We start from the raw sequence: 13,858 nt of genomic DNA on the forward strand, positions 1-13,858 counted from the left end.
TGCTTTTATCCCCTCTTCATTATTGGCAATTATACATCCTCCTGGCTTGTACTGTTAACATACGCCGTCATATCACAAGAGGATGGGGGCTGGGAGTGGGAGAGGAGCGAGGGTCGCCTCCTCTTCCCGCTCCTGACACATTGAGTAAAATTTTGCCTGCTGGCAAGTAATGCTATCACAACCTCAGAAGTATCTGTGAACATATGCCAGGCTAGCTTATCCTGATTATGTAAAGTTGTATTTACAGTCACGTTGTCATTCAGTGATTGTGAGAAAGACTGGACCATACCTGTGTCAGTCCGGGTGTGAGCAGACATTGTTGGTTGCACATGACTGTCTGAAGAAAATGTTCTGTGGCATCGGTATTGTACTATCCTTGCCTTTGTATCTTTTAAAAGTGAATTCTCCACAGTTTACTGTAGCTACACCACTCAGCAGCTTTCACACAAGAAACACCAGAACTTGCTGCTTTCTACTAATATGTTTTGTCTTTCTACTGTTGCATGCCCTTGTATCATTTTCTCTCTTACAGTGGGAAGCTCCAGCCTAATCATTACAATTACTTCAGATATATCATTAACAGCAACACAAGAGACAGTGATTTCATGTTCCCAGGTTTCCCCTCTGCTTCTTATCCTACACACAGTGACTCAGGCTCACCTGAATGTGGTTGGAGTGTATGTGTGTGTGAGAAAGAGAGTGGTGGGGAAAGAGAAAAGAATAAAAACTACTTTTTAACTTTGCTTACAGTTTCCTTTGGAAAGATGAGATCAGTGAAATCTTTTAATGTCATTTTCTTAATTTTCTTCGACTACTTGTCACTTGTCACTATGCCCATTAGATTCATTTTATTTAAAATGGAGTTGTTTTAGAGTTTTTGTCAGATCCTATCTGTGCATGTATGCAGAGGGACAAATTCACTTCTTGAGTGAGCACAATTCCAAAGAGGACACATCTCCACTTATTTAAACAGAACTGGCCTACTTACACCAGCAGTGAGTTTAGCCTATTGTGTGTGGAGTTTTTTTTTCTTTTCTGATTATAATTTTCCAGTCTGATTTTTTTTTTTATTTTAGTTGGTTAGTTAAATGGTATTTCTACAATTTCTGATCCAGGATCATAGCAACTTTCCCTAAAGAATAATTAAATTCTTTTAGAGCCTCATCCTCATGCTAGGGCCCAGCATGGTAATGGTAATGCACAGGTAATTTAGGAGGAAAAAGAGTAAAGAACTGTCAGAAACCCCCACCCCCACAGCCCGTGAAAGTCAGTGTGAGTTGAACCATACACATACTTCACAGTAAGCAGAGCTGGGCTCAAAAGGTAAGTTCTAGATTCAGGTCCAAGCTTAATAACTGACACCAATATAACAAGGCTTTCACCTCCATCTAATTGCATGGATCATCTATTTAGGTATAATTTGCTGCCAATCACAAATTAAAGCTATTAACCCTGTCAGTAGTGGAATAAAAGTTTTTTAGACTATACAGCAGTATTATGCTTTCTTGTTAGAATCTTTATTAAATAATGACATTTTCAATCTTAGATAAATTTATAACAAGCGTACATCTGAAAAAAAATCCTACGTACATACAGTCATCCTTAGATACTTCAAAAGATTTTATATGAAACATAGATAGGTTTGGAAAAGTTAGATTGTATCACTAAATGCTGGTAAACGTGGATTTCACTGTACATACACAAACTGATGAAAATATTTCCATTGATAGTAATTGAAATTTACAGATAGGCAAAGTACTCAAGCAGCATTTTTCTTACCCATTGGAGTTTGATTTTAAGATATTTACTTAATATATTTTGGTATGTGATGTTGACAATTTGTGTTTTAACATGTTAAAAAGCTTTAACTTTTTGAATCTGAAAGTCTACTGTCAATAAACAGTCTAACTCTGCTATAATTTCCCTTAAATGTGAAAATATAGGGTTTTTTTAGAAAGTGCTTAAAACCCAACATTTGTGCAAGCGGGAAAAATTTAAATTGATACAACTGAAAAAGCACATTAAAATAACATCAGCATTATCTGGTGAAATGATATATTAAAGAATTATTCTCCCAATCCTAGACATAGAATTAATGGAGGGAAACTGCAATAAAGAAGAATACACCATAATAACATACATTCAGTTCAGGCTGAAAGTTTGATTAGAATTGTTTATAGTGGGCTTCCTTACCAAGTTCCACCATTTCTGGATTTGTTAGATTAACTTCTGATAGAATCCTCATTTTAAAGATAGCAGTTATCTCTAGAACCAGTAAATCTTTCAATTTTGTGGAACTTTTCAGTGCATTCACTATACAGCATTTGCCGTAGCACCCACAATTTGTTTTAGATAACATGTATAACTACTCACCTTTATGCTTCAAGACAGTATTGGGACTTCAGGAGAAACTTGATACTCATCAAAACTAAAAAGAAATGCATTAACACTCCAGGGTGAACCAAACATCTGCATTTCCCACAGATCTGGTATTAGTCACTGAGTAAGGAGAATATCGATCATGATAGGTCAGTGGTCTAATTTGCTACAGCATATTCTGTGTTCCTGTTGAAGCATAATGAATAATATGTTCAAGCAGTGGTTATTCAATTTCTATGTATTTAGTTCACTTAGAATCCCACTTCTTCTAAGCCAAGTTTAGAATAAACTCATATAATATCTAGCTATACACTTCTAGCTGTAAAGAAACTTCTGCTATGGATAAGGTGTTTTAGTGTCATGTTCATGCTCTGCCTAACTGCAATTGTTTCTGTGAAGGGTTGTGTCAAGGTCTTATTCCCACTTTGAACTTTAGCATCCAGAAAGTGGGGACCTGCATGTACCCCTCTAAACTTAATTGCTAGCTTAGATCTGATAATGCTGCCACCAACCAAAATATAGTGTTTGGTACACTTTCTGTCCCCCAAAAACCTTCCCTGGGGAACCCAAGACCCAAATCCCTTGGGTCTTAAAACAAAAAGGAATAAACCATTCCCCCTCCTTCTTCCTCCCAGATTTTCCCCTCCCTGGGTTACCCTGAGAAATAGTGTGATTCAAACTCCTTGAATCTTAACACAGAGAAGAATTCACCTTCCCCCCTCCTCCTTTCCCCCCACCAATCCCTGGTGAGTCCAGACCCAGTCCCCCTGGGTCTTACAAAAGGAAAAATCAATCAGGTTCTTAAAAAGAAAAGCTTTTAATTAAAGAGAGAAAAAAAATTAAAATTATCTCTGTAAAATCAAGATGGAAAATGTTTACAGGGTCTCAGCTTTACATAGACCAGAGGGACTCCCTCCCCCCTAAGTATAAGTATAAGTAACTAAGTATAAGTTACAGCAAACAGAGGTAAAATATCCTTCCAGCAAAATACACATTTGCAAATAAAGAAAACAAACATAGACTACTCCGCCTTCTATCTAGTTAGTACTTACTATTATGAACATGAGAGACTGTTTCAGAAAGATTGGAGAAAACTGGTTGCACGAATGGCTCCTCTTAATCCCAAGAGAGAACAAGGAACAACCCAAAAAGCACAAACAAAGACTTCCCTCCACCAAGATTTGCAACTATCTTGTCCCCCCATTGGTCCTCTGGTCAGGTGTCAGCCAGGTTCACTGAGCTTGTTAACCCTTTACAGGTAAAAGGAACATTAACCCTTAACCATCTGTTTGACAGTTGTTTTTTGTTTTGTTTTGTTTTAATAAGTTGGACAGAAAAAAATACAGAGCTTTGATACATGGAAAAAACAGTTATGAGAGAAATACTTGAGTAGTAGACTTTGATCTTGTGAATTTGGTTCTCAAATTCTAATGACAGCACAGATTGTATAATCTTTAAATTCACCATCTTGGATAACAAGAAACAACAGTAAGGAAGCAACACAAAAGCAGACAGACTAAGGCTCAGTTCTGCGCTCTGCAACTGCCACTTGAGAGGGCCAGTGGCATTACCTACATCAGCAGAGCCTGGCAGTGGCCGAGGTACAAAGTCAGCAGGCACAAGAGTGGGCACAGTAGCACAAAAGAGTCATAACCTTCAGGCACTTTGATGGGCATAGGGTGCCATCTCGGAAGGCGGTATGGTCTTCTGGGTAATGTGCTGATTCACCACTTGCGTGCAGTGCTTCTGTCTTTGGAGCTATGGTGGAGGATTAGGAGGCTGGGGGGTAATGAAAGCTGTTCTTCTATGGCCAGAACTTCAAGGGAAGGTGGAAGCAGAAACAACAGCTATCATGGGGTGCTGTGCCCTGGGGCGCAATGGAAGTCATTGGCAAAAGGAGGTATAATTTACAGTTCTTTGTGTAAATTGCATGCAGTGGACATTGCACCAGTGAAGGCCAGGGCACAGTTGGGTATTAATACTGGTGTTTAGAAGTAAATTGGATCAATTTTGCCAATTTTTTAATAGCTGATAGCACTAGTATTTAAAGAAAGGTGCATCCTCTAGTAAAAGGATGTATATGTGATTTGTCCAATAAGTGTACAAATATTTGTCAGGTACCCATTTTACCTTCATATGATACTGCCAGTCAGTTAGATGGAAAAAAATGATTCCATCATGAAAAGTCATTCAGAATGTTCATAATTCAGAATATACAAGTACGTACAGTACTGTGAAAGCATGTCCCTATGCTTTCAAAATGTGTTATGGAGTTTTATCTACCAAATTATCATTAGAGCCAGTGGGAGTCTTTGTTGCATTAGCAACTCATAATGTTACAGTCTTGTTGCTACAACCATGAGCACCACTTCACAAATGTACCTCTGAGGGCTCATGGGAGTTTTGATTGCACAAGGAATGTTGAATGGGATCTATGTGTTCATTGTCACGTTGATTCTAAAGGCCACATGTATTCACCAATTCAAAAAGACATTTTTGGATAACAGAAACTGCCAATTACTGTTCAGTAGAAGAGAAAATAATAATTACATATATTCACATAGCCCAGTTTATCCCAAACGCTATAGCTAAACTTGAGTAGATGTAAGAAAAACAAACATTCATTTAAAATCTTTAATGTAGTAATATACTTTTCTTCCCCTTTTAATTTAAAGCAAGGTGGCCATACAGACAATAACAATGTTAACTGTATCCCATCAATTTCAGTTCTTTTAGATCCACATTTTGTATAAGAGACCAAAGTTTGATGAGCAGTACAAATTGGTTACCTTGCAACTCCAAAGCAGCTGCTGATAGTGAATAAACTTCTATTCTAGAAAGTCAGTCTTTAGGGAATATACATATTGGACATTCCAGTCCAACTGCACTGATTAACAGGAATAAAATTCTTGCATATTTCCTTTTGGGAGCAAATAAGGGAAAGCTATAGCGGTAAACAAACTGTTATGTAAAATAACTTTTGCCCTACTGATTCCTGCCTATCTCAAGTTGCAAATTAAGAAGTCAGTAACCCACATGTAACATTACTACATTTTTATTCTTAAGAAAACAAAAAAACCTGAACCAATAATTTAATCAAACTGGCCCTGGATGAAAGTTGAACTTGGCCCAAACATTGCCTTCTTTTGTTTGTTTGTTCATTTGTTTCCCAAAGATTTAATATTATAGTGGTGTTGTATAAATATATTTGGGTTATTGAATTTATTTTATTTGTAACTGGAGACAGTGCAGCAGGAATCAGGAGACAGAAGATATTTTGAGAGCAGAAATACTATTGAATCCAGCATCAGCAGCAGATGGTCAGCGGGACTCTTAGCATGATCAGACTTTAAGATACTGTTCGCACAATATAGTATCATTATTTCCAAAGTTTTCTGTACATATGGATTCTGTGAGGATCTTGCATTTCTTAACCCCTTATATCCCATGTAGGCAGGGTTCAAAGGAGCTTTTCTCCCAGCAAAGTGGAAACTTTTAATATTTCAAAATCAGAACTTGCAGACAGGCCCGGCTCCAAGCACCAGCGTAGGAAGCAGGTGCTTGGGGCAGCCAATTCAAAGGGGTGGCACTCTGTCCACCATCTGAGTCTTCAGCAGGAATTTGATGGCGGATCCCTCATTCCCACTCTTCCTCTTTGACCTGTGGCAAATTGCTGCCGAAGAGGAAGAGAGGGAGGAGTCGCCGCAGAAGAAGCTGCGTGATTGAGCTGTCGCCGAAGTGCCACCACTTTTTTTTTTTTTGGATGCTTGGGGCAGCAGAAAAGCTGGAGCCAGTGTTACATACTTATAGAAGCTACTACTCACTGCTTTATAATGTGTCCTATGACCCATTTATGGTAGAACTTCCTTGATTCCTGTAATAACTACCTACCGGCCTATCCATTGAATCTTCACAGAAACAAACATGTAACTTTCTGCTGTGACAGCTAGAGCTGACTGGAGGGCAATTATTCCATTTCATGGCAACTTTCAAGGTTTCAAAGTTTGTTTTCGTTCCACATTAGAACAAAACAGAACCTTTCTGACATCTTTGCTCCCCCTCCCCCCCAAAAAAAACCTATGCCTGAATGTCCATTTTCAAATCAAAACTGGACCTTTTCAATTCAGGATATGCATGTGATTCACTCACTAATCTGATGCTTAGTATACTGACTTGTGAAAGACATAGGTTCAAAGCAGGGTTTTTCATCCACGATCACTCTGATCCAGACAAAGCAGGGACTCAAATCTCGATTTCAGACATTCTAGGTCAGTGCTCTAGCCAGCAGTCTATGGAGTGTTGTGATGGGGCAAGGCCAGATGGCTACAGTAAAGTACTGAGAAGCCGGTATGTTAGCCCCAGGCTAAACAAATCCCTAGTACACTGGTAACACCCCAGGCCCTGTGGACATTTTTATCGGCCCCCTCACCCTTTCACTGCCAGCCGGCTGCACAATCTGCAGCTGGTTCTGTTCCAAGCCGCGCCACGGAAACATCTGTACTCGCTCGTGCTCCACACCCTCACCCTCGCGTCCCGCCCCGATACCAAATGGCAGGACCACCTGCCACCTCTTGAGGGTGAGAAGCGCTGGTGGGCCAGCCTGTACTCTGCCCTGGTTCCAAGGCCCGCTGGGGATATCAGTTGGTGGCTTCTTCATGGGGCCCTGAGCACAGGCGTGTCCTTGGCGCGGTTCACCCCTGTCCCTAACACATGCCTTTTCTGTGGCAAGAAGGAGACCTTGGCACACATTTATTTGGAGTGCGCCAGGTTGCAGCCCCTGTTCCGGCTCCTCTTGAATATTTTATTGTGTTTTTGGTTGCACTTCTCCCCTCACCTTTTTATCTACACGCTCCCCATCCGTGGCCCCACGCAGTCGCGGGATCTCCTTATCAATCTCCTCTTAGCCCTGGCCAAACTAGCCATCTACAACACCAGGGAGAGGAGGTTGGCCGACGGGATTTCCTGCGACTGTAGGGCCTATTTCCATTCCTCCGTCTGTTCACATATCCGGGCAGAGTTCCTCTGGGCAGCGTCCACTGGCTCCCTTGACGCCTTCGAGGAGCAGTGGTCATTGTCCGGGGTTCTCTGCTCGATGTCTCCATCAGGTTCCCTTCGTTTAGCCCTATGACTTCACTCCCGATCCCATTTTTTCATTAGTTGTCCCACGTAATTACTTGGTGTCCCAGACCTGTGGGTCCTCCCCTTAGGCTGAGGGGAGGTCCTTTAGAAGTGGGCGGGCTTCGCCCACCCACCCCCGCTGGATGCCAATAGGACCCTGGTAACCAAATGGCAGTTGCTCCAGGTTAATCAAGGCACCTGGGGCCAATTAAGATCTTTCTAGAAGGCAGTGGAGATATCTACTTTAATTAGAACACCTGCAGCCAATCAAGGCAGGATAATCAGGGCACCTGGGTTTAAAAAGGAGCTCACTCCTGTCAGGCAGGGAGGAGCCAGAGGAGAAGGAGCTTGTGTGAGGAGCTGGGAGCAAGAGGGCAAGGAGCTGAGAGTGAAGGAGCGTACTGCTGGAGGATTGAGGAGTACAAGTATTATCAGACACCAGGAGGAAGGTCCTGTGGTGAGGATAAAGAAGGTGTTTGGAGGAGGCCATGGGGAAGTAGCCCAGGGAGTTGTAACTATCATGCAGTTGTTACAGGAGGCACTATAGATAGCTGCCATCCACAGGGTCCCAGGCTGGAACCAGAGTAGAGGGCGGGCCAGGTTCCCCCCCTCCAAACCTCCCAACTCCTGATCAAGCACAGGAGGAGCTGACCCAGACTGGGAGTTCTGCAAGAGGGGCAGATCACTGAGGTGAGCAAATCTGCCAATAAGCACAGGACCCACCAAGGTAGAGGAGGAACTTTGTCACAGTGTGCATTTTTTTCTCTCTCTCCCTCTAGAAACTGATACATCTCCTTGAAATGTTTCAGGTTTAGCAAAATGAAATGTTCCCACCAGCTCTAGTGACAGCCCCATACATCCCTTGTTCTCCATATGTTTGTCTGGTTTTATATACCTCATAAGTATCACAATTTTATTCACCCGTCTATAAAGTAAACAATAAAAGGTCAGAAAAGATAGAAAGGAAGCCAAGTTCTTAGCCCATTTTTGAGATTCACTCATATTGATAATGTCACTTGTCCTTTAACCTAGAAAATTCAGAGCACAATTAAAGTGGCTATATATAAAAAAGACAATTTAATTAGAAGTCTCAAATAATATCTCGAGATTACAGGACTAAAATTAAACCTATATTGCTTTTTATGGGCAAAGAGAAAGCCAAAACTTAAATTTATGAAATTATATGCTGCCTTTAATATGGGATATTTAAAACTCTCTAATCTTAGGCTTTATCAAATGACATTTAATTTATTCCAGATGCTAAAATTAATCTTCCCAAATGTCAATACCCATACATTAGGTAGTCAGAGAACATAATACTTTATAGCTGAAGGATTTCTGAGTTATTGAATACAGATTTTTGGCACATTTTACATTAGGTGGGATATAATCTTTCATATGGGAATGATTTTCTGGCTCTTCCAAATCCACTTATTCAGACCTTTTCAGTTATACCTAAACCCGCTTATGTAGCTACTGAAATATATACCCAATTTATCGATAATCCTAATTTCATTCCTATCTTATTTAAACAGGCACAGGAAAAAGATGTGAATAAGTAATTCTCAGAGGAAAAATTATCACTTATTTTGGAATCTGTTATGATTTTAAAAACAATGAGGTGCAAATATGACATATTTACACTTCATATTATTGCATAGAATATACTGAATGCAAATAAGATTATGTAAAATTAAAATGAGAGGCAGTGTTGTCTACTGAAGAGAGCACAAGCGTACAAATCAGGAACTTTTCAATTCTAATTCTGACTCTGCTAACAGCTTGCTATGTAACTTTTGTCAAGTCACGTAATGCGTATACATCCCAGTTTACCCTGGGCCAAAACGTAAGAAATGCAAAGGAATAGATTTTCCATTCTCTTCCAGCGATCTTGAATCTTCCCCCTGCACACTTCAGTATTTTCATATTTTACTTACTGACACTGCATTCTCAGAGTATAGTTTTCTGAATATATTTTACAAGCATAGATGTGTCAGAAACAGAACAATGGGGATATAGCAATACGTTAATTACTTGTTTGTGCATTCTCAATACAAAATAGCAGCTAGCAGAAGTTCAAATTTCTGAACATAATTAAGAAAAAATGTTGAGCATGCAATGATATATTTTTGAAAGGTGGAGTCAATTAATTTTTCTAGCCACCTTTTAATTATCAAATTCCTGTAGCCCCAGCATCCTGCCTCAATCATTTCTGTCTACTGAAGATGAGACTAAAATAATTTATACTGTCAAATAAAATAACAAAGAAATTTAAAATAATTTTGAGATCAATTTCTCTTAAGGATATATTACATGTACATAAGACAGTCATAACATTTTTTATATATTTTCAGTGATATAAAAAAAAGTTCAGTGTGTTACTCCTCATTATTCATGTTCCAACTCATTTCTCAATAATTACAATGAATGAGACATTTATGCTTTTGCTATTTCCAATAAATATATAGTCAAGGAAAATTCTGTTTTCATGTAAATATGAAAATCAACTGTCCTTAGCATCCTGATCTCATTCTGCAGCCATTTTACTAGAAATGCTGGGGGTGCTCAGGGCCTAAAGCATGCAGTTAATGAAAGCAATTTTTCTAGTGTAACTTAGGTATTGATAAGGTACTGTATTTAATACACTCTTTTAAAACTTTTTCCCCTTTCAGGCACCATTTTGAACTAAGAAGCATGTTATCAAACAAAGTAAGTTATTGAATTTTGTATAGTGTCTTTATAACCCCTTTTATGAAGAAAAGCTTTGTGAAGCTTGGTCTTAATAATTACTACTTAATGCCAAGTTATTAATGGATTTAAAGGATTTGATACATATTCCCAGGTCTTCAGGAAATTAATCTAAAATAATGATTTTCTTCCCCTGGATACAAAAAATAAAATAAAATGTTTTTCTTTATATATACATTTCTTTATTTTATTTTATGTGTGTATATGTATATATATCCCTTGGATATATTTTTTGAAAACTTTTAGACTTTTTATGTTGTTTCATGCATTCGCAACCTTTTATCAAAATAGGTATTTAACTCAAAAGAGCCTTTTTCTTTAAATGGTCTGATGTCTGCCTTTACCCATGTATGGAATTGTCCATAAATCAGTCAAGCCAAAAGAGCAAAAAAAGAAAGAATGACAGCAACATGAAAAGTGAAGCAATAGAGAGACAAAGATTAAAGGAATACATTTACTTTTTAAAATATCCTTAAAATCAGTTCTAACTGAAATTTACAATAGTTCTGGGATTAGTTATAAAATCAAATATTTGAAACTGATGGCTACACTTAACTCCTTTGAGAATCTGGGAAATGTGATAGATATAGATTTGTAACATTCATGTGTTATATTGATTGAAGTTGCCCAGTAAATGAAGTCTCCTGATTTTATGAGATTGTAATGCTGCTGACATCTCTTCATTTTGGTATCCTGACAAACTTTTCAGAATAATGTCTATAAACCTCCACTGATAGCTACGTCTCTTAGGGTCTGCAAAATCCAAACCCTGAGAGATGTAGATATTCCAACATAGCCTCTAGTGTCTACAGTGCTACCGCCTCTCAAGGTGGTGGATTAACTGCAGTGACAGGACAACCTGCCCTGTTGATGTAGTGAGTGTCTGTACTGAAGTGCTACAGCGGTGCTGCTTCGCACTGCAGCTGTGCCATTGTACCATTTTAATTTTAGGCTTACTCTGAAGGAACAGTGATCTGCAGTCCCTGCAAATCATGCAGATCTGCATGCAAAACTTCAATGCAAATAAGTGGCACTTTTTTCCTGAGTTAGAACTGAAGGGTGAGGCCTTCAAAGTTAAAATTAAACTGAGTTTAGTGCCAAAGCCCTGGTTCTAATATCCGTTGCACCATTCAAAAAGTGGAATCGCTGCTTTGAATCAGCTTTACTCCAGTTTTACACTGTTGTAAAAGAGATCAGAATCTGACCTTGTATAATAAAAGGCTCAAAGCCTTTCAGATTCTATGACTATAATCCCCAAATTCATAAAATGCAGTGCCTTTCTGAAAAATGATGAGATCAGTATGGCCTTTTTCACTCAGTAGATCTGGTTCCTATCTGGTTAAGGTAGTGATAAAAAATTAGTTTACTTCTGTTTTTGCCGCAGAGCGAGTATACTTATTTTTGCCCACATATCAACAACATTAACTAATGCCCAGATCATGGCCCAGCCTACATGCCTGCACAGGGCATAACTGGTAAATGTAGGCTCCTGTACAGCCTCCCTAGACCATAGGTCTAAACAGACAAGGATAAGCAAATGTTCCACTTGTAATTTTTCCCTTTTCCTCACCTCTCAAGCAGGTACTTTAGCCTTGAACATGCCAACCACCACAGCTGATTTTGCATGAAGGTGAGGGTAATAATGCCCCACTGATAAGGGATCAGTGGCAGATTACTACATCTCTGGGAGCAAAGGAATTATGCTTCTCTGAAGCACGATTCCTTCTCTGTGCTGTTCCTGAAGTGGCATAATCACACACCACTCTTTAGAGAAGGCAGATTGCAGAATACAGTAATTCACTGCTATGCCATCATTTCCTTTATGCAGCTTAGAGATAACAAGGGGGCATCCGCAGCATTCCTGGCATAGCTAAAATCCTAAAATATGTAATGAATGCAGGATTGACTTCAGTTTGGTAATTCAAGGGGAGGAGGTTGGTGAATACAATTTCTGCACAAATTCTAGTGGTGAACATCAGTTCATTCCAGAACCCAAGGTGAAAGGAATGATACATGCATCTGATTTGTTTGAATGTGCCATGCTTACACAAACAATTCAGATGCTTTTTGGAAAGTGTTTAATCCTCCACTCTATTCATTTTGACTTGGAATCTTGACTTGCTATGGGAGGTCTGCTAATTATCTTTATTTTTTTATTTTAAAAAGCCTGCAGTACCAAATCAGCATTTCATCACCACCTCTCTCTTTCTCTCTCTCTCTCTCTCATGAATATTTGCAGAACCAGTACAAGTTGTAAGATGAATATTTTAATACAAGTTTCCACATAAGAGACTGAATTTTGTCAGGATTTCTTTGCAGAGACTGTGGACAGATTTTTTTTTTCTGGATTTTGCCTCTTTCTCCCTGTCAGGGAAACAACATAGGTCAGTTATTTACCAGGTATGCAGTGCTGTGGTAGCCAAGTCAGTCCCAGGATATTAGACAGACAAGGTGGGTGCGGTACTATCTTTTATTGGGCCAACTTCTGTTGGTGGTGATTTACTACCAGTTGTGTGCTGTTTTGTTGACATAAGCCAAGCATATATACATGCTGTAAAATATTTGTACTGAACCCTGGCATTCAGATTTCAACAGTACTATTGCCTGTGTAAGGTATGCAGGATTAAGTCCATAACTAGCAAAGTGCGACCCTTGGCTGTGCTAATTAGGGACCAAATCCCACCATCAAAGTTTTGGCAGTGACTTTAGTCTGATCCAGATCAGGGCTCAGAAGCCGAGTCCTTCACAACTTGCTAGGGAATGGACTAGGTAATGGCTTAGATAACTAAATATATTACCATGATATTTGCACTGTTTAAAGTATTCCCTATGATAAGTAGAGAGGATGCTGCGAAGTTTGTGGTATTTATATCTAACCACTGACTCCAGTGGGATTCCAAATAATAATGAGTATCCACATATCCACTTTTGCAGGACTGGTCTCTAGTAATGTATGCGATTATCCAGAATACTTTCCTACCTGACTGTTACATCATGGTATTGGTTACATTGGAGTTCTGGAAACAAATGGAAAGATTTAGGTGTACTTTGTATAGGCTGATTTCTCTGCTTAAAGTTGATTTTCCAAGAGAGGATAGGAAAATGCTTCCCCCATATTTATTCACACTGTATCTCCTCCAGCTTTGGTAGTCAAATGCTATGATCTTGTTTCCAAAAAAATTGTATTGATCTCATTAAATACCAAGCATTTTAATTTGCTTTTTCACTCTTTATTCTTTTCCCATACAAAGGAATGAATTGAAGTAAATGTAATGTGAAAACTAACCATTGCTTCACTGCTGTTGATTGCTGTTGTATGGTAGGAAGGTAATAGTGGAATTAGTTGTCTTTTTCTATTACTTCATGAATAGCTCCTGAAACCATGCGCTTTCAAAAACCACAACTTTTCCCAAGTGATGAAACCAGGAGTGAATACAAACTGAGCATTTCAGGAAGGGAAATTTTTCATAAAGCCAGGTTATGCACTACTCTAGCTGGAACAAAAGTTAGATTCCCTCTCCTAACAGATAATAGAGGTGCTTTTTTAGTGATATGCAGGATAAATTGATGGTAATAGGTTTTGGGATTAGAAAGTACTGGGAACTCTTCCCTC

General features: G+C 39.1%; 1 protein-coding gene across 4 annotated transcripts in view; it reads left to right on the plus strand.

The window, feature by feature from the left end:
• Nucleotides 1-13,858, plus strand: part of CHRM3 (cholinergic receptor muscarinic 3) — a 475,313-nt gene that overhangs the window by 306,538 nt on the left and 154,917 nt on the right. Inside the window, exon 2 of one of the 4 annotated variants that reach the window (XM_030556974.1) lies at nt 10,170-10,206. The exons of the other annotated variants lie outside the window; for them this stretch is intronic. The gene's annotated coding sequence lies outside the window, so the exon portion shown is untranslated. The remainder of the gene's footprint in view (nt 1-10,169; nt 10,207-13,858) is intronic. 4 annotated transcript variants of the gene reach the window in all.

The sequence above is a fragment of the Gopherus evgoodei genome, chromosome 3, assembly GCF_007399415.2.
Source record: "Gopherus evgoodei ecotype Sinaloan lineage chromosome 3, rGopEvg1_v1.p, whole genome shotgun sequence".
NCBI lineage: Eukaryota > Metazoa > Chordata > Testudines > Testudinidae > Gopherus > Gopherus evgoodei.